Here is a 7544-nt window from a genome sequence, read left to right as displayed (position 1 = left end):
GGGGCATCATGTTGACTGACTTCAAGCTATATTACAAAGCTATGATCACCAAGACAGCATGGTACTGGCACAAAAACAGACACATAGACCAATGGAACAGAACAGAGACTCCAGAAATGGACCCTCAACTGTATGGTCAACTAATATTTGACAAATCAGGAAAAAATATCCAATGGAAAAAAGACAGTCTCTTCAATAAGTGGTGCAGGGAAAATTGGACAGCTACATACAGAAGAATGAAAATGGTCCATTCTCTTACACCATACCAAAGATAAACTCAAAATGGATGAAAGACCTCAATGTGAGACAGGAATCCATCAAACTCCTAGAGGAGAACATAGGCAGTAACCTCTTTGACATCAGCCACAGTAACTTCTTTCAAGACACGTCTCCAAAGGCAAGTGAAACAAAAGCAAAAATGAACTTTTGGGACTTCATCAAGATAAAAAGCTTCTGCACAGCAAAGGAAACAGTCAACAAACTAAGAGGCAGCCTACAGAGTGGGAGAAGATATTTACAAATGACATTATAGGTAAAGAGCTGATATCCAAGATCTATAAAGAACTTCTCAAACTTAACATTCAAAAAACAAATGACCTGTCAAAAAATGAGCAGAAGACATGAACAGGCACTTCTCCAAAGAAGACATACAAATGGCTAACAGACACATGAAAAAATGCTCTATATCACTTGCCATCTGGGAAATACAAATCAAAACCACAAGGAGATACTGCCTTACACCAGTTAGAATGGAAAAAATTAACAAAACAGGAAACAACAAATGTTGGAGAGGTTGTGGAGAAAGGGGAACCCTCTTACACTGTTGGTGGGAATGCAAGATGGTACAGCCACTCTGGAAAACAGTATGGAGGTTCCTCAAGACGTTAAGAATAGAGCTACCCTATGACCCAGCAATTGAACTACTAGGTATTTATCCCAAAGATATAGATGTAGTGAAAAGAAGGGGCACATGCACCCCAATGTTCATAGCAGCAATGTCCAAGATAGCCAAACTGTAGAAGGAGGCGAGATGCCCTTCAACAGACGAATGGATAAAGATGTGGTACATATATACAATGGAGTATTATTCAGCTAACAGAAAGGATGAATACTCATCATTTGCATCAACATGGATGGAACTGGAGGGGATTATGCTAAGTGAAATAAGGCAAGCAGAGAAAGACAATTATATGGTTTCACTCATATGTGGAACATAAGCAATAGCAGAGAGGACCATAGGGGAAGGGAGGGACATCTGAAGGGGGAGAAATCAGAGAGGGAGATGAACCATGAGAGACTATGGACCCTGGAAAAAAAAAACTGAGGGTTTCAGAGGGGAAGGGTAACAGGATGATGGGTATTAAGGAGGGCACAGGCTGTGATGAGCACTGGGTGTTATACACAACTAATGAATCATTGAACACTACATGAAAAATAAATAAATAAATAAAAATAATAAAATAAAATAAAATGGTATACATTTTTACTTTAAAAATACATATTAAAATATTTTGCCATTAAAATGATAGAATATGTACTCTCCTACCACTGATTTATCCATTGCGAAAGAAACAAGCAAAAAGCAGTAATTTTTTTGTCTTTATTTATTTTGTTTTTTGGGGTCCACATGAAAGTGAAATCATTACTGGTGGTTGCCAGATGGGTAGGGGGGTATGGGAATGGGCAAAATAGATGAAGTGGATTAAGATGTACAAACTTTCAGTTATAGAATAAATAAGTCACAGGGATAAAAAGTATTGAATAAGGAATATGGCCAATAATACTGTAATAATGTTGTATGGTGACAGATCGTGACTATATTTATTATGGTGAACATTGCTTAATATATAGAATTGTTGATTCACTATGTTATTCACCTGAAACTAATATAATATATGTCAACTATACTTCAATTTAAAGTCAGTATATATAAACTAAGCTAATTAATGATTAAGAGAAAAAATTTTTCAAATATAGCTTTCCATTTTAGTTATTTCTCAGTACTGTTCAAGTGTTAGTTTTAAATTATCATTTTATATGGATTATTTTATTTTGTTTATCCTCCAAAAAATTGAAAAAATGCAATTCTGTATATCCAATTTGTTTCTGCAACAATTTTCTCTTATAAAACATATAGATTTAAAAGTCATTGAAGCCAGGGGCGCCTGGGTGACTCAGTCGTTAAGCCTCTGCCTTCGGCTCAGGTCATGATCCCAGGGTCCTGGGATCGAGCCCCGCATCGGGCTCCCTGCTCAGTGGGAAGTCTGCTTCTCCCTCTCCCACTCCCCCTGCTTGTGTTCTCTCTCTCACTGTCTCTCTCTCTGTGTCAAAAAAATAAATAAAATCTTAAAAAAAAATAAAAAATAAAAATAATTGAAGCCATCAGTCACTACACAAATAGTAGAAATCATAAAGTTTCTGAAATTAGTTATATAGATGTACGTTAAACAGAGGAGAAAAGATTGTAACTGTAAATAGCCAATAATTCCATTGTTCACATTCCTTACTATGGAGTTAATGACTAGCTTGTGGGGCAATGAAAAGCAGGGAGCGAATGATGTTTAATGATCCAACAAGTCATTAAGTGCCTAAAAAGGAACTACAATGTCAGGTATCATTGCCCTTATGAATGTTTATGGCTACATGAATAACATTTGAAGTTTAGTTTTGCATACATTTCCAAGTTAATATAACTCATTCTGTTGGAAAAAAAATATATTTCTGGAGCTCTGATCTGTCTGTTGACATTTTTGTTCCTTACTTATAATAAGCCAACCAGTTTCACTAGGATTAAAGTGTCATCTTTATAATTAAATTTTAGGTGAGACAGCAAAATCAGTAATGAATATGAGCTAGTAGAAATTTTACTTTCAAATGTTAAAGGACTAAAATTTAATTTTAAATATGTTCCAGAGATCTGAAAGATATATTTCATTTGAGAGGTCAAGTAATGAGAAGTTTAAAATGTAGACATCTCAAACTAAAGAGTAATGAGTCAGGGGCACCTGGGTGGCTCAGTTATTAGGCCCTGCCTTTGGCTCAGGTCATGATCTCAGGGTCCTGGGATCAAGCCCCGCAGTGGGCTCCCTGCTCAGTGGGGAACCTGCTTCTCCCTCTCCCACTCCCCCCTGCTTGTATTCCCTCTCTCGCTGTGTCTCTCTCTGTCAAATAAATAAATAAATAAAATCTTAAAAAAAAAAGTAATGAGTCAGACAGAGATAACCATCCAGTCATAATGTATCAGTTCCTTCCCTTGCCCACCCCTAAATTTTCAGATATCTTTGAGAGGAATGAAAGAGACAATTCTGCCTTAGTTTAGACTGGACTTGGAAGTAGATCAAAAAAGATGGCTTAATGTGTCTTGTATGTGACATGATAAATATTGTAGTTTATTGTTCCAAGAATGGGAAATTGTGACCTAAATTAGAATTTATAACCTTCTGTGTACATTTGATATCACCTCTTGTACATAAATATTGAAAAAAATACCTAGATCAAGCAATAGATAATGCACACTATATAAACTGTATGCTTACTAGTTTCCTAAAAATTGATAAACCCCTGATGTCATATCAATTGGCATGGGATGTATTCACTTTATACAGCTCCTTTTTACTCCTATCTTATTTTCCTCTATTATTAAGATTCAGTCTGTTTAACAAAAAATCTATAATTTATTAATATTTATTTGAAAAATGCAAGACAGATTTGAAGACAGATGGAGACAGAACTGTTCAAAGAAAGCCATCAGCAGAATACATAGCAGATGAGTATTAGCCTACAAGCCAGAATCATTCAAATTATTCAAATAAAGGCAGAGAACAAAAGGGATGAAAGTTTTCATTCTTTTACTGAAATTACCTGTAAATAATTTAGAAATATTGGAGGATTAAAATTTTAATATTCAACCTTATTTTTAAAATGGAGATTAAAAGATAAAAGCAGACTGAGAGAATTCATTTTATCAAGGCATTACTGATCCAGTAAAATATTTATATTTGTTATAAACTAAAATAGAGGGATTTCAGAGAGTGAAATATAAAGTTGTGGAAAGTTAAAATATTTAAATATTTGGATGACAATCTAAAGACAATTATAGGTAGACAGAAGATAACTTTAATAATTATTGTGTATTGAGCCCCATTGTATTTTGGCACTTTTACATAGACAATTTCTAATCCTATAGGTCTTATTATTCTAGGACTTTTTTTAAAGATTTTATTTATTTATTTTACAGAGAGAGACACAGCGAGAGAGGGAACACAAGCAGGGGGCAGTGGGAGAGGGAGAAGCAGGCTTCCCGCGGAGCAGGGAGCCCAATGCGGGGCTCGATCCCAGGACTCTGGGATCATGACCTGAGCCGAAGGCAGGCGCTTAACAACTGAGCCACTCAGGCACCCCAGGACTGTTTTTTGTTTTGTTTTGTTTTGTTTTCAGAACTGTTATTTTCTTAATGTGAAGAAAGTGAGGATCAGTAATGCTAAACAAATTCTTCAAGTTCAGTGAGCAAACAGAATCAAAATTTGGTTCTAGATCTGTGTTGTCTTTGCTGTTTTTACTATGTCATATTATCCTTCTACAGGTGGCATTCTAGTGAGATACCCAGAAGTTTATTACTCAGAAACTTAGAGTATTTTCTGTTGACAATTAGGAAGAAAACACAAAATGCATCTGAGAAATCAATATGTCCATGCAATAACATACTTTTTTTCTTCAGAAGAAAATGCCTCTGATTAGGATTTTGTTCACAGCCCCTTATCTGTTACTTTACACACTATCGTAAGAAGCTTGTAATACGTTTTCCTAGTTCATAGAATGTTAAATATCATATTAAAAATTGTTGTGGGAATGCCACGGAGAGACATTGGTATTAGCAAGAAGTATCTGCTAATAGCAAGGAAAAAAATGATAGACATAAGGATTTTAAAATCCCAGTAGTCTGAAGCCATTTAATAGAAGGGATAAACACCCTTACATATCCCAATAGCTTCTAAATGCATCACTCTATTAAGGCATTGCATAAAACTGACACTTATGTCAGTTCCTGATGTCACTAAGGAAAGGCAAAGAAAATAATAGCTAATATTTATCAAACACTTACTATGTGCCAAGTACTTTTCTAAGTCTTTTTAATTTATTGACTCCATTTTGACTTCACAGTATTTTTTAATTATATGTGTAGTCCTCTTATTGCCATTTTTACAGATGAGGAAAAATGAATTTTAGAGGGGTTAAGTAACTTGCTCAAGGTCATATGGATAGTAAATGATCAGAATAAGGACTCAAACTCAGTTTGGCTCCTTCAACAACACATGCTCTTTATGCAGTGTGAGCGGTGTGACATACTGTCTCTTGTGTTCAGTATTTTCTTTATTAAAAAATGGGGAATACCCAACACTCAAAAAACAAATAACCCCATCAGAAAATGGGCAGAGGACATGAACAGACATTTCTCCAAAGAAGACATACAAATGGCTAACAGACACATGGAAAAATGCTCCACATCACTAGCCATCAGGGAAATATAAATCAAAACCACAATGAGATACCACCCTACACCAGTTAGAATGGAAAAAATTAACAAAACAGGAAACAACAAATGTTGGCAAGGTTGTGGAGAAAGGGGAACACTCTTACACTGTTGGTGGGAATGCAAGCTGGTACAGCCACTCTGGAAAACAGTATGGAGGTTCCTCAAGACGTTAAGAATAGAGCTACCCTATGACCCAGCAATTGAACTACTAGGTATTTACCCCAAAGATACAGATGTAGTGAAAAGAAGGGGCACATGCACCCCAATGTTAATAGCAGCAATGTCCATAATAGCCAAACTGTGAAAGGAACCGAGATGCCCTTCAACAGATGAATGGATAAAGAAGATGTAGTACATATATATAAGGGAATATTATTCCGCTATCACAAAGGATGAATATGCACCATTTGCATCTACATGGATGTAACTGGAGGGGATTATGCTAAGTGAAGTAAGTCAAGCAGAGAAAGACAATTATCATATGGTTTCACTCATATGTGGAACATAAGCAATAGCACAGAGGACCATAGGGGAAGGGAGGGAAATCTGAAGGGGGAGAAATCAGAGAGGGAGATGAACCATGAGAGACTATGGACCCTGGGAAAAAAAAAAACTGAGGGTTTCAGAGGGGAGGGTAACAGGGTGATGGGTATTAAGGAGGGCACGTGCTGTGATGAGCACCTGGTGTTGTATGCAACTAATGAATCATTGAACACTACATCGAAAACTATTGATGTACTATACAGTGGCTAACTGAACATAATAAAAAAAAGGGGGAATAGAATACATTTTTAAAAGCTTTTCATTTTATAAATAGCTTAAGATTAAATTTTTGGAGTTTAAAGGGGTATGAATTTATTTGGAGAAGACATTTATTTTTCAAGCATTTATTAAATTTTCTAAGGTTTCAAACATTGTACTATATAATATGGGATAAATTGGAGAAGAATAAGATACAGATCCCTTCGCAAACGCATAAGTTTAGTAGAGAAAATAAGCATGTAGAGAAAGATTTTGTGCCATTTTGTAAAGTTCATCAATAGTTTTAGCACAGATGAGGGCATGCTTAACTAGGACTGGGAGCGATGGAAGCTTGAGGTCAGAGAAGACTTCCCTGAAGCAGTAGACTTCAATAAAGGCACTGAATTTCACAGTACAAGAGAAGTCAGGTATGTGTGCGTGTGTGTGTGTGTGTGTGTGTGTGTGTGTGTGTGTGTGTTGTGTACATTGTACTCTCTTTGATCTTGAGCCATCACCACCACTGCTAAATTGTCACTTTGGATACAGGTCAGGGGGATGATGGGGGAGGAAATGTAGGGGTAGAAGTGTTCTTAGAAAGGGAGAAGTGGAGGTAAAGGAAATGAAGGGTTGCTGTGGAAGTATATTCTTATGTAGGAACTGGATATGGAGATTAAACTGATTAAAAGGAGAATGAGAATGCTTAATACTTGTTTATTTGGTTACTTTAGATAAAAATAGTTTTGTTTGTTTTTATTTGTTTTAGTATTCAGTGGTTTCTGAGAAAGTGACTGTTCTTCAGTCCTAGTTCAAATAATTTCTTGCAATATCCATTCACTGCTGACTGCTCTGTCAAACCATTGGGTATTTCATGAAGCAACATGGTCACATGAAGTATGGGAACTAACATTAACGGTACTAGTGGGCACTGGCATTGAATCAGGCTTTGTGTCTATCATGCTATTAAGGACTCTTTAGGTTCCAGGAAGAGAAAACTCAACGTAGTACAAATCACAACTGGGGAGGGGTAAAAGGACAATCTAGGAAGTTTCCATAGTTACGGTAAAAGAGAACTGACCAGATGATGGGAGGATTAGGAATTAAGTTAGCTCCAGGGCTTGTGTTCTTTCCATTTTTATCTCTATCTTTTTGAGGGTGTCTCATCTCTCTGAGTCAGCTTCAGTTCTCTTTGCCTATCTGTATTTGTGTCTCTGTGTCCCGTGTCTGTGTCCATCTCTCTGTGTCTGTATATCTTTTTTGTCTATTTCTTTTT

Source organism: Zalophus californianus, chromosome X (genome assembly GCF_009762305.2).
Source record: "Zalophus californianus isolate mZalCal1 chromosome X, mZalCal1.pri.v2, whole genome shotgun sequence".
Lineage (NCBI taxonomy): Eukaryota > Metazoa > Chordata > Mammalia > Carnivora > Otariidae > Zalophus > Zalophus californianus.
This window is presented reverse-complemented; position numbering follows the sequence as displayed.